We start from the raw sequence: 19,002 nt of genomic DNA, 5'->3' as shown, positions 1-19,002 counted from the left end.
TCTTATCCGCAAGTCCCTGGGCTGCAAAGAAAGCAGGGCCAGCCTGCTGCCACCTCCACTCAGGCACAGATCCCTGCTGACAGGGAGACAGTCCCAGTTGGTGTCTCAGCATTTCCACATGTGTGGCTTTTGGTCACTGGAGTCCTCCCAAATGTAGCAAGGGACATGTGGCACAGCCAGCTCATCTCCCCTGATAGCTGTTGGAAGCAGAAAGTATTAAGTTTCCCCAGTTCTAGGGTATCCTGGTCTAGAACCAGAAGACCAATGCTAACCCCTCTTCTGAGGGTTCCTATTACTCTTTGTCCCTAACCCTCAGTACCTTGAAAGTGTTCAGGCCACAGAGCCATGGCTGACTCACTGCCAGACCCAACACACAGACGTCTCCATCTTGACCAGCCCTGGTCTACCAGATAATTACCAAGTTCTGCTGGGCATCAACCTTGAGAACCTAGACATTGTCCCAGGTATCATGTCATGGTAACGGGAGGGGCTCTAAACTCAGCCACAAACTTTCCAGCCAGGTAACCTCTCTGAGACTCAGTTTCTCATCTCTCTAACGTCGATAATAATAGGGTTGCTGGGAGAGTATGCAAAGCACTTCTCCATGTATGGCGTGCATTAAGTGCTCAGGAAATGACATCCCTCAGATTGTATAATTATTGGTATCATTCCAGGTGGAAATTATCATCCCCTTTTAATAAACAGGGCAGAGAAGTCCAGACAGAGATGCCAGGCTGGGGAGACGGACACTTCTCTTGTCAGCCAGTCAAGAGACCCTCTCTGCTGCCCCCTGGAGGCTCTGGCCCAGAACATCTCTCCACCCTATACTCCAAAAGGGTTCCAGACCCTTCCTCAGTCCAGTCACCTCATGAGTGGGGGAAGGGCTAGGAGGCAATATAAGGTTCCACCTAAACGGTGGCCTTAGAGGCCTTAGAGGCTGGGGAGTTGGATCAGTGGGTGAGATGCCTGACTTCAAATCCCCAACACCCACATAAAAATCCCCAGTGCTTTGGGGGCAGAGATGGGAGGATCCCCTAGGATTTGCTGGCTAGCTAGTCTAGCTGAATGGGTGAACTCTAGATTCAGTGAGAGACCAAAAAAATCATTGAGAAACATATGTGACATAAACCTCTAGCCTCCACATGCGTACACGTGCACCTGCACATACAAAGGAACGCACACACACACACACACGCACACATACACACACACACACACACACACACACACACGAAAAACAGGTGACATCAGCCTCTAGATTATAATGCACAGCTCCTGGAGGACATCCGCTACAGCCAGGAAGCAGGTATCTGGGCTGGGAGAACTGCTAACCGAGAAGTATAAGGCATTAGTACCAGCTCTCCACTCTGTGTGACCTTGGGCAAGTCACTCTTCTGCTCTAGGCCTCGATGCACCTTTCAATATGCACCCAGTGAGAATTCCAGAACCCAGTGGTGATCTCCTGTGGGGTTCCACTGAAGGACCCCTTCAAGGAGCTCACAAAGCTGGGCCCAGGGAACTTCCACATGGTCCCTGGAGGGTTTAAACAAGACCAAAGGCCTCTCTGAGCCAAGACCACGTTCAGGTGTCCCCAAGATCCCGGAGACCATGTTCTGCAAATTCGATGCATCGGATTCCGGGCTGGCCAGCAGAAGGCAGCTCCATGCTGGCATAGGCTGGCAGAGCCTCTCCGGGCCACCATGGCTGAGAAAGAAGGCTGGCACAGGCTGTCTCTGTCGCAGGCTCCATCTGGAGGTATGGGTGGGCAACAGGAAAACAGCACCTCTGTTCTATACACCCTAGCCTGGGAAGGAGCCGCTGGGGGCACAGTGCTGGACCCCAGCTTGTACCCCAAGTGCTGAAGATTGTGGAAGCCTCATGCTCCTCTCATGCTCGGAGCGGGGGTGCAGGTGGAGTAGCTGTGCCCCGCACAGCCCAAGAGGTCCTAAACCTAGCCCTCTTACACTCCTTCCACGGGTTGCAGGGGATGGGATATGCAGATCTGGAGGGATGGTGGGAACACGTGGTAGCGTCCTTCCCCACCAACGCATCATAGAGCTCTGAGGGAAAGCAAGAGCCATGGCTGGCACTGGGGAGAGACAGTAGCCCCAGAAGGCCTTCCTGGTTCTTGTCCAGCTTTTCAAAGTCCCCATGGCCCCTCTGGCCTATATAGCCACTCTGGTGGCTGTAGTCACTTTCAGCCCCCCCCCCCCCACCCATGCCTGTTCCCAAGACTCTGGACCTCCCCAAGCGTGAAGGTGCCAGGCACATCTGGTACACACAAGTCCTCTCTCTCTAATCAGCGGAGACAAGTACTGCGCGCAGGGCAACGCCAGGCTGGAGCCTCAGGGGCTCCTAGGACGAAGGTCCATGCCCCAACTTGGGGAGACTCGGAAGAGAGGTGGGCTGAGAAGCAAGGGGAGAGAAGGAAATGGTCTGTGACCAGAGCATGAGGATGATGGTAACAGTCTCCCCAGGACACAACCTCCAGACAAGACAGCCGTCCTGCAGCATCCCAAGCCTAGAAGAGAAACCCCAGAGCCCAGGGGCCTCCAGAGGAGGCAGCTGGAGTAGCCTTCCAGAACCGAGTGAGCCAGCCGCCTGAGCCCAGCACCCAGCACCCAGTACCCGAGCTCATCCCACAGCAGGCACCAGCCCACTCCCGTCTCCCCGCGCTGGGGAGGCTGCAAAGGTGAGAGGGAGGATCAGCGCAAGCAGCTCCCCCAGAGTGGCCAGGGACGGGGGGGGGGGGGGGAGGCAACAGCCTACAAACTCAGTTCCCCATCATATTCCCAGGACTGGAGGGCTGGGCCTGGATGCAGCGCGCCCTGCCCCCTCCCTCCACCCACTGCCCAAACCATCTGACCACCGGTTTCCCCACGTGCCTTACCTGGACCTGGGGGTCCCCATCTTTGGCCGGCTGGGCGAGAGGCGGGCCCCCCTTTCCCCACCTCTGGCTCCTCGCTGGGGGCCTCGCGGGCGCGGGGCGGGGCTGCGCGGGCCTCGGCCCGGGCTCTGCGGAGCGAGCGGCTGGTTCGGCGGCGACACCCCCGCCCGCTGATGGATGCCGACTGCAGCGGCGGCGGCGGCGGCCGGCGTGCGCCGGGGACCGGGCACCGTGCCCACAGCCCCGGGCCTGGCGCCCGACGCGCGGCCCGCCCCCGCCGCGGCCTCCGCGCCCAGCCCAGGGGCGGCCGCGAGCCTGCCTCCGCCTCCTGCCTCTCCGCCTGCCTCCCTCTCTCTCTCTCCCCCCCTTCTCTCTCTCTCTCTCTCCCCCCCCTCTCTCTCTCTCTCTCTCTCTCTCTCTCTCTCTCGGCGTCCCGGCCACCTCCTCAGGGTGCCCACCACCCACACTGTTCCTGGATCACTGCAGGACCCTGCGACTGCCCCTTACCCTGGCCCCTCTCGTTCGTTCGCTGGGAGAGAGCGAGAGAGGGAGGAGAGAGAGAGGAGGAGGGAGAGGATTCCTGACTCAGAAGGAGTGACTCAGCCTCCGTGGGCCTCTCATCCCACCCGAGTCGGATCCCCTTAGCTCCCTTGCAACAATGGCATGGGGCAAAACTTGCCTGGGACTACCAAAAAAAAAAAAAAAGTCTTCCTCCCCGACTTGGCAAAGGCCTCCAGGGAGTCCTTCCAGCCTGAGAGACCCTCAAGGGCGCAGGCAACTCAGTCCCCGGTGGGGCCTTGGTGACAGTAACATGAAGTGAGTCCAACAGTCAAGGGACCTAGTTGGTGTTGGGCCTTTATAGAGATGCTTACTGGACTGTGAGGGCACATGCCTTGTGCACGCAGGCGCTAAGAAGGGGCAGAGGGTGGCCAAGGGGCCACAGAGGTCATGGGTCGAAACCCAGCTAAGCCCTGCTCCTCCCCTCCAGTCACATTAAGACAACTGGAAAAGCCACTTCCACCAAGGCACCTCCCTCTTATTCTGTAGGTAAGGGCCTCCTACCACAGAGGACTCTGGGAGGCACAGGGCCTGGGTTCCAGTCCAGCTCTGCCACTGGCTCAGCAAATAGCCTTGACAAGGGGCTGCGATGCTCTGGGCTTCAGCTTGCAAAGGAGGAAAGAAAGGAGTAGGCTTGGACATACTTGTCTCTAGGGCTCCAGTTTTGTGGGGAAAGCCAGGAGGAGTGGGCATAACCCACACATGGCAACAGAGATCCCTACCGTGGGTCCCCACTGACAATCTACATGACCTCCTCCCACTAACCATCACCACCAACCCCTGACATACATAGCTCTTCATCCATTCTTCCCATCACCTTGCATAATTACTATGTGCAGGCCACCATTCTGGGACACAATACTGGGCATCTTGAAGTTAGGAAGCCCAGACGTGAGCTGAACCCTCGATTGTCATGGTTCCCCTCCGTCTATGCTGCGGTTCTATCAAATGTCAGCTTTACCAGTGGGTCATTGTCCCTGCTCTGCTTGTACCACACTTCAGGGACAGGCCCATTCCCACCTCTATCCTTCCCTTTCAAGGTTGTCACTCTATATGGTGCCCCTCCACCCTAGGTCCTAGTCCCAAACCTACAGCCTCCATAGGCTATGATGTCCTCTTCAATTACCCATTAAGGGAGCCCAAGAGGGGCTGGAGAGATGGCTCAGCAGTTAAAGACACTTGCTTGCAAAGCCTGATGATCCAGGTTCAATTTCCCAGTACCCGCATAAAGCCACAAATGCACAAATTGGCATATGCATCTGGAGTTCATTTGCAGTTGTAGGAGGCCCTGGCATACCCATTCTCATTCTCTCTCCTCCTTCTTAAATAAATAATTTTTTAAATTGTTTATTTGAGAGAGAAAGAGACACACACACACACACACAGAGAATGGGCATGCCAGGACCTCTAGCCACTGCAAATGAACTCCAGATACATGCACCACCTTGTGCATCTGGCTTTACATGGGCAGTGAGGGATCAAACCTGGGTCCTCAGGCTTCACAGGCAAGTACCTTAACCACCAAGCTATCTCTCCAGCCCCAAATATTAAAAAAAAAAAAAAGGTGGGCTGGAGAAATGGCTTAGCAGTTAAGGCGTTTGCCTGTGAAGCCAAAGGACCCAGGACCCACATAAGCCAGATGCACAAGGGGCACAAGCATCTGGAGTCCATTTGCAGTGGCTAGAGGCCCTGGCGTGCCCATTCTCTCTCTCTCTCTCTGCTTGCAAATAAATAAATAAAATTTTAAAAAGAGAGAGAGAAAAAACCCAAGATAGCAATCTTTTCGTCCCACTCCTAAGCCAGGCCTTCTCTTCTAAACGCTAAACAACACAGGTCTACATCCGGTATCTCGAGACATGGCTCCCAGGGCCTTTGTGCGCCCTGCTTCCCACTAGGCTCAGGACTGGGCAGGAGCAGAATGATGCCAGCTGCTCCAGGTTCTAGAGAACACATCCTTCTTTCAGACAAGAAGCAGAAGGCAGAGCAATGAGCTCAAGCCAAGACAGGAAGGACCAGAGGCCTGCCAGGCTGACTTCCTCACCGATTTCCTTTCATCTCCTGGCCTCCAAATTCAATTCCCTAAAGTCTCACACAGGCCCTAAGCAGTATGGTCTGGGGCAAGTCACTGCCAATCAAGACTGCACACTCAAGCCGGGCGTGGTGGCGCACACCTTTAATCCCAGAACTCGGGAGGCAGAGGTAGGAGGATCACCATGAGTTCGAGGTCACCCTGAGACTCCATAGTGAATTCCAGGTCAGCCTGAGCTAGAGCGAAACCCTACCTCAAAAAAAAAAACCAAAAAAAAAAAAAAAAATCTTGGACACTGAATTCAATGTGTATTCAAGTGAGTGAAAGAACTGGTCACACTTAGGAGGGACATCAGGGGAACTTATGGCTCTATTCATACATTTGCTGCAAGCCCTCCACTACCTGCCTTCAAGGAATTTTGCTTCCAAGGTCCCTCAGCCTCTTCTGCCTTCCTAACTACACATTCCCAAGGCTGCAAGGCCAAGGCCCTCCCCATTCCTAATTCAACTCTTCCCCAGACATCCATCCCCTCTTCCTTCCCCAAAAGTGTTGCCCCCCACTCCCCTGGGGCAGAGCCTGGTTCCCAGCCTCCTCAGCCACAAGAAGCCTCTCACTTTCCCAGGAAAATCCAGGCTACACTCCAGGACTGAAGCAGGATGTTCCCAGACTTCATGCTGGATTCATACACAGAGGGTCCAATTCACTTCCGGCCAATGATGACACACTGACAACTAGGCTTCTTCTAGGATGGTTATTACTTCTATTTCTGTTGTTATCATTTTCCTATGATTAATATTTTCTATTCCTATTATTAGCACTTTCCAGTTTGCAAAGTGCTGGATTTTCACAGTGTTTTATGAGTTAATATCGTCTTCCCGCCCCACCATTTATAGGCAACCATGGCCCAGAGTGGTGACTTGTCCAGCGTTGCATTGCACAGTAACCTGGTTTCTCTAGAACCGACATTTTCCTCTTTACCCACAGTAACCTCCTCCAGAGATATTAGGCGCAAAGAGAGATGAGGACTCTGAAGAAAGCATGGTTGAAATCACTCCTCAGTTGCTTATCTCTTTTCATTCCCCAGACAGAGAAACTGAGGCACAGGATTCAGTCAGATCATGTCTCATGAAAGCTCCATGGGGAAATGCCGGGGAGCAGGATGAAGGAAGAGGACTCACTGCACAAAGACGGGCCCATGGGCATCCTTCGATGTGCATTGGTCGGCTTCTAACCCCGGTCCCACAGCTTCCTTCTGTTCTCTTGTACAGCGTATCTGACCTCTCTGAGCCTCAGTTTTTATCGCCTGTAAAGTGAAAGGAACTCCCTGTTGCATATCTGTTACTGTACTGCTGTGAGGGGCAGCCGGCGGATGCTGGCAGGAGAGAGCGGACAGGACTCTGGCATCCCCTCTCCGCTCAGCCTGGGGGGGCGGGGGGGATTCTTTCCTTTTAAATTGTAACTTGAAGGTGCAAGAGGCCAGGATCCAGGAAAGCCAGGGGCTGCGTGGAAGTGATTCACTCCACCGGCTAGGAAGGCAGAGCATATAGCAGCAAGTACACAGCCTCAGCCCCAGGCTCCCAAGACCACTGGTGGGTCGGAGACTCTATAAAACATTCATGACAGGGCTTCTCCTATCCCTGTTTGACCTTTCAAAGGAGGAAACCAAGGTCCAGAGCAAAGGAGCCCTTGCCAAGATCACCTTCAGGTAGTCAGTGGTCTTAGGACTTCTAAGCATTGGGGGCCCTTGGTCCTAAGGGGGACACAATAGGGTTAGGGATACTCCCAGATCCAGGGCTCAATCTTTTAGTAAACAGTGGATGCTCACATTAAGTCAAGTCCCTTACACCAGAGAAGGAGGAATTGGGGAGTCTGTCCTGAATTCACAATGACCCAGGGAGACCGGTGCATAGCCAGCCCAGTACCATTAATCTCTCTGGCATTTTCTGAGCACTTGCTCTGTGCCTGGCACTAGACACTCATTTGTTTAATCCTTGAAACAATGCCTTGGCACTGAAATTACTAATCCCTTTTACAGCTGAAGTGACTGAGGCTCAGAGGGGCTAATGACTTGCCAAAGTTCACCCAGCTAATAAATGGCAGGGCCAGGATGTGACCGCCAGAGTTTCGTGATGCCAAACCCTGAGCTGTCACCCTCACAAACTCAACAAGGAAGCCACTGGCCACGTGGGGCCGCCATCAAACTCCTGAAATGTGTTCTAAATGTAACATAAACACTGGATTTTTGAAGATTTAGTACTAAAATTAAAGGAAATGTAATGTATCTCATTCATAAGTTTTGAGTTAATATCATGAGGTCTAGCATGTTGGAATGTAATCTGGCGCTTGAGAGACAGGCAGGAGGATCGGGAGCTCAAGGGCAGCCTTGGCTACTGTCTCAAAAAAGAAAAACAAATAAATAAAAAACATGAATGCATTGGGTTGAATAAACTATATCATTAGAATAATTTTGTTTGGCTTTTTTTGTTGTTCTTGCACAAGGGAGCCAACCCAGGATCTTGTACATGCCGGGCAAGGACTTTATCCCTGGGCTACATCCCCACTGCCTGACTTCTTTTCTTTATCTTTACAAATTTATTTTATTTTATTTATTTGCACAGAGAGAGAGAGATACAGAGAAGAGAGACAAACAAATAGGATGGGCACATCAGGGTCTCCAGCCACTGCAAATGAACTCCAGATGCATGCACCACTTTGCACATCTGCCTTTTACATGGATACTGGGGAATAGAACTCAGATCGTAAGGCTTTGCAGGCAAGCACCTTAACCACTGAGTCTTCTCTCCAACCTTCATTTTCTTTTTAAATTTTTATTTATTTGTTTTCAAGCAGACAGAGGGGGAGGGAGAGAGAGAATGGGCAAATCAGGGTCTCTAGCCATTGCAAACTCCAGATGCATGTGCCAGTTCGTGCATCTGGATTTGCGTGGATACTGGGGAGCCAAACCCAAGAAATTAGGCTTTTCAGGCAAGCACCTTAATTACTGAGCCGCCTCTCCATCCCTTTTTTCTCTTTTTGATACAGGGTCTTGATATGTCACCCAACAGGCTGGACTTGAACTCCTGGGCTCAAGGGATCCTCCCAACTCAGCCACTGTGCTGGGACTGAAGGCATGTGCCATTAGGTCTAGTTGTTTTTTAAAAAAAATATTTCATTTATCTATTTGCAAGCAGAGAGAGAGAGAATGGGCACGCCAGGGCCTCTTGCCACTGCAAATGAAGTCCCGATGCATGCACCACTTTGTGCATCTGGCTTTATGTGGGTAATGGAGAACTGAACCCAGGCCATTAGGCTTTGCAAGTAAGTAAGCACTTTAATCGCTGAGCCATCTTTCCAGCTCTGCTTTTTTTTTTTTTTTTTTTTTTTAAATGTGGCCGAAGAAAACTTTACATTGCATGTACAGATTGCACAAGGCGGCCAGTTGTGTTTCTCTGGGTCAGCATGGATTTCAATACCCTGAGGTCCTTACTTGGCCCATGAGGATAAGAGAAAGCTTCCTGGAGGAGGGGGCAGTTAGCTAGACTGAATTAAAGCAGAGATCACGGAAAGAGGGTATTTCAGGGTAAGAGAGCCACAAGGCACTTGGCTCTGGTCTCAGAGGGCAGCAAGGCCTGGGTGGGCTGAGCGCTGGGCCAGGAGGAGGAAGCTACCAGAGCCAAGCTTTCCAGTGCAGCATGCCTCACAGGCTGAGGAAGTTCCGCCTGGCGAGGCTGCTCTCCCTGGCTGCTGGCACTCTCTGGAAGACGCTGCAGGAGCAGGAGGCCTGGGTCTGGGTGGAAGGAGCAGGTTTGGTGGTTGAACAATACCACCCACCTGGCAGAGACCTCCCCCTCCGCTAGCTGTCCCCTACCTCTCCCCTCCATTCCTCTATGGAGCGCCCCCAAACACTGCAGACCCCCAGGACCTCACCTCCCCTGCAGTGACCACAAACCCCTGCATGGGATCCCCTTCTAGCGCTGACCCACATCCGTGTCTCTGGGTTTCACAGCAGGTTACTAAGCACGGCCAGTGTAGCGTGGTAGATCAATGCCACCCTGGGGAGGGTCAGGGCTCTTGGGTACAGGAGCTGCATGACCTCAGCAAGGCCTTCACCTGCCTGAGCCTCAGTCTGCACAACTGGGACGACGCGGACACCCTCTCGGAGCACTGCCTGCGGGATGACAGGAGAATGCCCTCAAAGGGTGCCTGGCTGAAATCCTCCACACAGGTGAGACCCCTTTGGCATCTTTGGTCTCACCCAAGTTCACTCTCAGAGGGTCCAGCACCGCCTCCCGTGGCCCCACCTGCACCTCCTCCTCCTCCTCCTCCTCCACGCATGGGCTTCCCAGCCCAGCCCTCCGCCTCTGCCTGCTGAGCTTGCGTCTCATCTTGTTTCCACTTCTCTACTTGGAATTGAGCTGTCAAGCACACTGCGCTTTCTCAAAGGCAAGGAACTGACCTCCTGCTGCCCACCTCAGTGCCCATAGCCAGGCCCCTCGCAGGGATGGGAATCCCAGTGGCTTAGACAATGGACTGCCTGGACTGCTGTTGCTGGTCTGTGGGGGTGGGGGGGCGGTGGTTACACTGAGGAGCAGGACCCACTCCCCTTCCTGGTGGAAGAGTGGTCGGTGGTACCTCATTCCCTGATGAAGCAACTCAGACACCTGCGCCTGACTCTCCAGGCCTTTGCCCGCCTGCTCTCTCACCTAGCTCTAGGTTGGTTATAGTGCCTGGAGGCCCTGGTGTGCCAATTCTGTCTCTCTCTGTGTGTGTGTCCCTGAGAAAAAATAAAATAATTTACCAGGAAGCCCTCCCTCTCAGCCCCTCATCTCTGCAACAAACCCATGTGGCTAGGGGAAAAAAAAAAAAAATCTCCTGGCCTCTCCCTCCACATCTGGCACTCTGTTCTCTAGCTCTGAGCTGTGTGGCTCACAGGAGGCTGTTAACCTTCCATGGTACTACAAGCATCAGGACAGGAGCCACTTTGCATCCTTCACCCAGGGCCCAGCTCAGTGTCCTCTGGAGGAGCTGAGTGTGGTCACCTTCCCCCTCACCCCCAACCCTCCCCAGGCAGCAAGTAGATGCCAGGAATTCGTCAGGATGTCAGAACACTCATCCCTGAGGATGAGTTCCGCCATCCAGACTCTACCTTGGCTCCATTTTCTCCTGGGTCCCATATTCTCACACTCCCCCAGGGGAAATCAGTGCTCCTCCAAGAGGTCTGGGAGCCACACGCTCCAGGGAACCTGGACATGAAAAACCTGGCCCAGTTCCCACTGGACACAGCCTGCCTCCCAGCCTGTCGTCAGAAACGCGCCCAGACCCGATGTGTCAGCTGAGCTTTCATTGTCACGGCGTCACGGGTTTCCTGCAGTCAGAAGAGAGCTTGGAGAGCATCCTACAGAGGCTGGGAGCAGGGAGGGGCCACGGGAGAAGAGCGCTCTGTGTGTGTGTGTGTGTGTGTGTGTGTGTGTGTGTGTGTGTGTGCGCGCGCGCGCGCGCACGCGCATGTGTGGTGCCAGGGGCCGGAAGAGGTTGCAGCATCATCATCGATAAGCATCATTTTCACAGACAGCATGACAAGCTCCCGTTACAGGCTGGCATGGTGCCTAGCAATCTGCCAGCGTCTTCCATTGTCAACCTCTTACTTCCCTGCAAGGCTAAATAAATAAATAAATAATTACATAGTTACCTTGGTTTTACAGGAAAGCAAACTGAGTCACTAGCCTAAGGTTACTTTGCTGTTGAGCGGGGAACGCAGCATTCAACACTTGTGCTGACTCCAGAGCCTGTGCTTGTCCCTTCATAACCGTGCACACATCTGGCGATACACTACTATTGGGTTATGATGTATGCATTTCTCTGTCTCTGTGTTGTAACTTCAGTAAGAAAAATTTTTTTTAATATATTTTATTTATTTGAGAGAGAGAAAGAGGCAAAGGAGGGGGAGAGGGAAAGAATGGGCGCACCATGGCCTCCAGCCACTGCAGAGGAACTCCAGATGCGTGCGCCCCCTGTGCATTTGGCTTACATGGGTTCTGGAGAGTCGAACTGGGATCCTTTGGCTTTGCAAGCAAATGCCTTAGCCGCTGAGCCATCTCTCCAGCCCTTTTTTGTTTTTCCTTTTTTGAGGTAAGGTCTTGCTCTAGCTCAGGCTAACCTGGAATTCACTATGCAATCTCAGGCTGGGCCTGAACTCATGGCGATCCTCCTACCTCTGCCTCCTAAGTGCTGGGATTAAAGGCATGCGCCACCACACCCGGCTAGAAAAGTTATCTATTTTTAAATATTTTCTACAGGCTAAAGATTGTTCAGGGTATGAAATACTCTCAGCGTTGGAATCTGAAGTTAGCAGGATGTCTTTTTCTTTTGTTTTCAACCATCTCTGCATTTCAAACATGAGTGGATCTGAAGACCTCATGAACCCTCGAGCCAGGCCCAACAGAAATCCGTCTGCTGCCCATTGCTCAGGTCACAAACATGTTCATGCACACTCCCCGCCCAGGAACCACCCAGCCAACACTCCACTTCCAGAAGCTGGCGCTGTTCTGCAGTCTTTGCAACCTTCTCCTCATCCATCCATCTGCAGGGACCAGACGGCCAGACCAGCCGCTGCAACACCAGCTAATCCTCAACTTCACAAAGCAGCCAGGCAGTGATGTCTGAATGTTCCCATCTCTTCGCACCAGGCCAGGCTGGGCAAAGAAGCCGTCTGTGTGTAAACACAGCCTTCTGCTTAGACGGCTCCTGCTGGACTCCCCTGGCCAACAGGACCCTCTGTGGCTTTTATCTCCCTGCCCAAAATAACTTTTGGCTTCAGCGGCTCTCTGGGCATGGATTATACTTGCAAGAGCATGTGAGAAGCTTGAGGAGAGGGAAGACACATTATCATCTCTGCCTCCCCAGGGCACCAATGAGAAAGTCTGTGGCATCTGTCTTGGGCTGTGTGTATTTGGAGGTAGGAAGTAGGAGCTGACCATAGGAAATAGTCACGTGCTCTGGAAGCTTAATTTGGCAACAAATAAATAAATAAATAAAATCAAACAGGGACACCAGCCAATTGCAGTATAAAACAGAAGGCAGTAAAAGTTGCAAGAAAGGATGAAGTATTTGGGGAGTTTGGAGGACAAAGAAGTTAGTGGGGAGCAGGTACCAAAGAAAGGCCTTTAAGGAAGAAGTAGTATTTGGGTTGAGCACTGAAGGCAGGGCCAAAGAACAATCTAGACTATAGATAGTCCCAAACAGGCAGAGGTAGAAAAGGATAGGGTAGGGTCAGGAAACTGGCCACATGTTGCCTGTCACTTGGAGATGCTGAGCTTTGAGGCTGGGGCTGGAAAGGCGGATGGTGCCAGTTGGGTGTCTTGAATGCCCTAACAAGTGGTTTTCTACCCTGTCTAGTAACCAGCCACACGAGACTTCTATTTAAATTAAAGAAAATGGGGCAAAATGTAAGATTCAGTCACATGTCATTCATATTAGTTACCACAGTAGACCCTGAAGATTTGGAGCACCTCATCAGTGCACGCTATTCTGTAGGACAGCAAGGGGAGATAGCGGCTGAACATCCAGAGGACTTGGAGCAGAGGCGTGACATGATTAGAGCTGGGTTTGAGCAAGACTGATTTGTGCCTAGGGAAGGGTGAGTGACTAGAGGGTAGGGTAGGTCACTTCTCTTCCCTTCACTTATCTCTTCCTATCAGTCAGCAGAGGGGACGTTCTCAAAGTGTGGTCTCTGGACTAAACAGTATCATCTGGAACTCTCTGGTAGATCTTCAGGCTCTACCCCGACCCAGACCCACAGAATGGGAAGCTAGTGGGTTTGAAGCTCCGCATGTGTGTCCATTAGCAACCCCGTTATTGGGACGCTTTGTCAAATTTAGGATCTTCAGCATAGGGCTAGGGAGACAGTTCGACAAGTGAGAACACTTTCTGTGCAAGCAATGATGACCCAAGCTTGGTGCCCAGCACCCATGTACAAAAGCCAGGCATGGCTGTACATGCCTGAGAGCCCAGTGCTAAGGGTAGGGGGCGGAGACAGGAGGATCACCGGGGCTCCCTGGTCAGCCAGTCTCACCAAAGCCAAAGCCAAACCAAACAAAAGCAGAGCTCCAGGTTCAATGAGAGACTCTGTCTCAAGGAAGTAAGGCATAAGAGTGATAAAGAAGGACGCCTGGGATTGGACTTATGACTCAGCAGTTACAGGTGCTTGCTTACCAAGCCTGACGGCCCAGGTTCGATTCTCCAGTATCCACATAAAGCCAGATGCATTAAGTATCCCATGCAACTAGAGTTGGTTTGCAGTGGCAGAAGGCCCTGATGTGCCCATACTCATTCGCTCTGTCTGCCTCTCTCTCTCTCTCAAACAAATGAATAAAATATTCAAAGTGGTTTTTTTAAAAACGAGGACATCTGTGCTGGAGAGATGGCTTACTGGTTAAGGTGCATGCCTGCGAAACCAAAGGACCCAGGTTTGATTCTCCAGGTCCTACGTAAGCCAGATGCACATGGTGGTGCATGTATCTAGAGTTTGTTTGCAGTGTCTGAAAGCCCTGGCACATCCATTCTCTCTCTCTCTCATAAATAGATAAAAATAAAATCTTTAAAAAAAATTTTAAAGGAGGACATTTCACATCTTCTATGCCCTTTGCATGCATGTGCATGAGATCCATGCATACACACACACACACACACACACACACTATAATACGAGAGAGAGAGAGAGAGAGAGAGAGAGAGAGAGAGAGAGAGAGAGAGAGAAATTTAAATGAGATCTGTACAATATAGGCTCAGAGCCCACACTGTAGCTCCAGAGTCACCCTGGCCTCTGGAATCGAGGACCATGGCTTCACATCCTGGCTCATCCATTTACATGGGTGGATGCTTAACCTCTTGGTGCCTCAGTTTCCTTATTATAATTGAAGGAGGTGATGTATCACATGTCTTAGGAAAATGGCATCCTTGTAGCAAGTGGTCAATGAACGTTACTTGTCATCTAAAAAAAATATTTTATTTTTATTTATTTGAGAGAGAAAGGGGAAGGGAAGGAGGGGAGAAAAATGGGTGTTCCAGGGCCTCCAGCCACTACAAACAAACTCCAGATGCATGTGCCACCTTCTGCATCTGGCTTATGTGGGTACCAGGGAATTGAACCTGGGTCCTTAGACTTTGCAGGCAAGCACCTTAATCACTAAGCCATCTCTCCAGCACCGTTACTTGTCACTTTTAATCTGTGAATCTGTGAATCTGTGTGTGTGCCACTTCATCTCAACTCCTTTAATTCCTCTTATATACACTGGGCCAGCATCTGCCACTCACTCCTAGTCATGACCCTGCATCTATCACACAATATTCCCAGGTCTGCTCTCCCATAACACCCATTCCATTTACTTTTCCCCTGGCCAAGAGTCCCTCTCTCAGAAGGTAGAGATACTTCCTGTGTCAAGGGGACATCCCATCAATCAAGACAGATTTAATTGTTTTGAGCCAAAATGTCCTCTAAAGGAAGGAGTCAGGAGATGCTTTGCGAGTCTTTCTCTACCAGACCACCTGGGGATGGTGAGGGCTGGAGACAGGGTTTCAGCTACCCATAACCACTGAAATCCTCAAACCTGATTCATCTAGTCCAAACCAGCCAAGACTGATGGGTGTGAGAGGAATCCTGGCACTTGAGAGGCCGAGACAGGAGGATCGTGAGTTCAAAGGCAGCCTGGGCTACAGAGTGAGCGCTTGGGCAGACACTTTCCTCCATACACTCAGTTTCCTCACATATAACATGAGAAGGTTACATAAGCCTGATTCTTCACCCCTTACGGATCATGATTTCCTCTGAAAATACAAGGAAAGCTGCAGTTTTCCCCCTGAAAATACACACAGGCTCGTATGCAGACATGCTCACATCCTTATTATCATTTCAGACATCCAGAGACTTCTGAAGCCCATGCAGAGATCACACTCTGGGTCCATGAACACTTAGAAACCTTGTGTAGGTGGTCGCTACGTGTCAGTGGCAAGAGGTCAGCTTTGTGTGTGAGTATGTATATGTGTGTGTGTGTGTGTGTGAGAGAGAGAGACAGAGAGAGAGTGTGTGTGTGATGCCATCTGAAATGGGCTCTGGCGGGGTACAGGCAGCTGATTAGATTACCAGTATGTGCCCTCCCAGAGCCCGTCCCAATCTGGTCACACCACATCCAGAGTCTCCAACCCCCTTCTTGGGCCCCAACTGCTTAGCATAGTCCTAGAAGGCACCATTACCACCTCTGCTGCTTCCTAAAGAGCAGATGTATTATATTGTCCCCAGCTCTGGAGAGCAGAAGGGATGAAACCTGACCTGCCTCTCTCCCCTCAAAGCCATCAAAGAGGCTCCTCGATGCGTCACTTCTATGCGCAAGCTTTGCCTCCAATAACCAAGCCGAGGGCTGCACCATCAGACACTCGGAGGTACAGGCCCTTGGAACAGGCAAGAGTTACTTTTAGAGGCCAAGTAGCAAGACACTGATGAAAGCAACCCCACCGTCAAACAGCTCTGGTGGATCACTACTCACTACGTGAATGGTCCAGTCTGTCACAGCGTGGCCAGGGAGGCTGTACCAACTTTGAGAATGGGTAGCTTGGTTGATCACAACCGGCTAGGCCCAGGATCACAGCAGGAACAAGGCCATCCATTTACTTGCCTGGGAAAGAATCGCCAGTCCAAAGCAACAAGCCAGCATGGCGTCTTCTGACCACTATGGTCAGGCCAACACAACCCAAGCGCACAGTCCATTCCTGCAACATGCTCCATCCCAGCAGTGCCTGGCCACACAGAGGTCTCTTTAGGAGGGCCACTACTGCCTCCTCCCCTTGTGTCCCCCCATCACTGTGGTCCAATTAACAAATGAACACCAGTAGCCAGGCGTGGTGGAGCACGCCTTTAATCCCAGCACTCAGGAGGTAGAGGTAGGAGAATCACCATGAGTTCAAGGCCACCCTGAGACTACACAGTGAATTCCAGGTCAGCCCGGGCTAGAGTAAGACCTTACCTCAAAGCCCCGCTCCAAGAAAAATGAGCACCAGAAAAATTGTACCTACTCAGACAGTATCAACGCACCTATCACCTTTCAGGAAGGCCCTCTGGAAAAGCACATGACAGAAACTAAGGTTGTTGTTCGGTTGTTACAGGGCTTGTCTAGCATGCATGAAGCCCTGAAGATCAGTCCCCAGCACTGCATAGACCACAGTGACTCACACTTGTAAATCTCAGCATTCAGGTAATACAGGCAGGATTGAGAGTTCAAGTTCACCCTCATTTTCCTTGCAAATTCAAAGCAAGCCTGAGCTACATGAGACCTTGTCTCAAAAGGGGGACTCTCTAAAATCATTTGAGCATTATTTATAAGAGTGAAGTAAAAAATTGGAATCAGCCAGGTGTGCTGGTGCATGCCTTTAATCCCAGCACTCCAGAGGCAGAGGTAGGAGGATCACTGTGAGTTCAAGGCCACCCTGAGACTACATAGTGAATTCCAGGTCAACCTGGGCATGACGAGACCCTACCTCAAAAAACAGAAAGAAAAAAATTGGGGCTTGAGGGATTGCTTAGCGGTTAAGGTGCTTGCTTGCAAAACCAAAGGACCCAGACTTGATCTTCCCAGGACCCACATAAACCAGATGCACAAGTGTCACAAACATCTGGAGTTCACTTGCAGCCACTAGAGGCCCTGGTGCACCCATGCTCTCTGTCTCTCTGTGTTTGTGTCTCTCTCTTAAGCAAATCAATTTTAAAAAACTTTTTAAAAAAATGGAACCAGAGAAGCCAGGTGTGGTGGCACACACCTTTAATCCCAGCACTCAGGAAGTAGAGGTAGGAGAATTGCCATGAGTTCAAGGCCACCCTGAGACTACAGAGTGAATTCCATGTTAGCCTGAGCTACAGTGAAACCCTACCTAAAAAAAAAAAGGAACCTGAGGCTGGGAAGATTGTTCAATGGTTAAAGGCACTTGCTTGTGAAGCCTGCTTATCTGGGTTCAATTCCCTGGTACCCATGTAAAGCCAAATGCACAAAGTGTGCATCATTAAAGTGTTCATTTGCAGTAATGAGACGCCCTGGCATACCCAGACTCTCTCTACCTTTCTCTCTCTCTCCTCATAAATTAAAAAAAAGAGGAACCTATATACATGTCCAATAACAGTGGCTACATTCTATAAGTAGTGACATATACACAGGATGAAGTACTACAGCTATTAAAATAAAGATGCAAAGCCGGGCGTGGTGGCACACACCTTTAATCCCAGCACTCAGGAGGCAGAGGTAGGAGGATCGCCGTGAGTTCAAGGCCACCCTGAGACTCCATAGTGAATTCCAGGTCAGCCTTGGCTAGAGTGAGACCCTACCTTGAAAAACCAAAACATAAATAAATAAATAAATAAATAAAAATAAAGATGCAGATCTATATGATGCTATGTAATCACGTTCACAATGTAACAGTTTTTACAAAAGAAAGCTAGAACAAAATAGAAGAAAACTTACAATCCAACTTATACAAAATACATATGTAATTATACATAGAACGAAGAAAGGTATAAGGATATATGTAACTTTTATTCGAGTCAGGTTCACACTTTATAGTCCAAATCAACCTCAAACTTGCAATCCTCCTACATCAGCCACCCAAGAGCTGGTGTTACAGGCCTGTGTCACCATGACTGAATTTAAAAAAGAATATGTATTTTTAAATTAAATTTTTTATAAAAAAATTATTTATTTGAGATGGGCTGGAGAGATGGCTTAGTGGTTAAGCACTTGTCTGTGAAGCCTAAGGACCCCGGTTCGAAGCTTGATTCCCCAGGACCCATGTTAGCCAGATGCACAAGGGGGTGCAGGCATCTGGAGTTCGTTTGCAGTGGCTGGAGGCCCTGGCGTGCCTGTTCTCTCTCTCTCTGTCTCTTTCTCTGTCTGTCACTTTCAAATAAATAATAAATAAACAAAGAAATTAAAAAATTATTTATTTGAGAGAGAGAGAGTATGGGCACACCAAGGCCTCTTGCCCTTGCAAATGAAATCCAGATGCACAGACTGGCAGGTTTTGCAAGCAAATAGTGCCTTAAAGCTGAGCCGACTCTCCAGCCCACCAGAGGTTTCTTTTTTTATTTTAATTATTTATTTGAGAGAGAGAGAAAAAAAATGGATGGGTGCACCAGGGATTCCTACAAATGAACTCCAGATACATGTTCCACTTTGTGTGTCTGGCCTTATTTGGGTTCTGGGGAATTGAACCTAGGTTATCAGGCTTTGCAAGCAAGTATCTTTAACCACTGAGCAATCTCTCCAGCTTGCACCACAGGTTATTTATTTTTTATAATTTTAATTTAATTTTATTATTTTTGTGCATGTTTAGGCTTTGTTGCTTTCTTCTGGTATATAGGTGAAAATATGTTATTCACAAAAGAAAAACAGCAAGCAGCTGGAGAAATGGCTTAGTGATTAAGGAGCTTGGCTGCAAAGCCTAAGGACCCAGATTTGATTCTTCAGGTCCCATGTAAGCCAGATGCACATGG

At 50.5% G+C, this 19,002-nt stretch overlaps 1 protein-coding gene across 7 annotated transcripts in view; it reads right to left on the bottom strand.

Annotated features, from left to right (window-relative positions):
- Positions 1-19,002, bottom strand: part of Epb41l1 (erythrocyte membrane protein band 4.1 like 1) — a 148,481-nt gene that overhangs the window by 80,063 nt on the left and 49,416 nt on the right. The window contains exon 1 of one of the 7 annotated variants that reach the window (XM_045157500.1): positions 2,891-3,001. The exons of the other annotated variants lie outside the window; for them this stretch is intronic. The gene's annotated coding sequence lies outside the window, so the exon portion shown is untranslated. Of the gene's footprint in view, positions 1-2,890; positions 3,002-19,002 lie in introns of those variants that run through there. 7 annotated transcript variants of the gene reach the window in all.

Source organism: Jaculus jaculus, chromosome 8 (genome assembly GCF_020740685.1).
Source record: "Jaculus jaculus isolate mJacJac1 chromosome 8, mJacJac1.mat.Y.cur, whole genome shotgun sequence".
In the NCBI taxonomy this organism is placed as follows: Eukaryota; Metazoa; Chordata; class Mammalia; order Rodentia; family Dipodidae; genus Jaculus; species Jaculus jaculus.
This window is presented reverse-complemented; position numbering and strand designations above follow the sequence as displayed.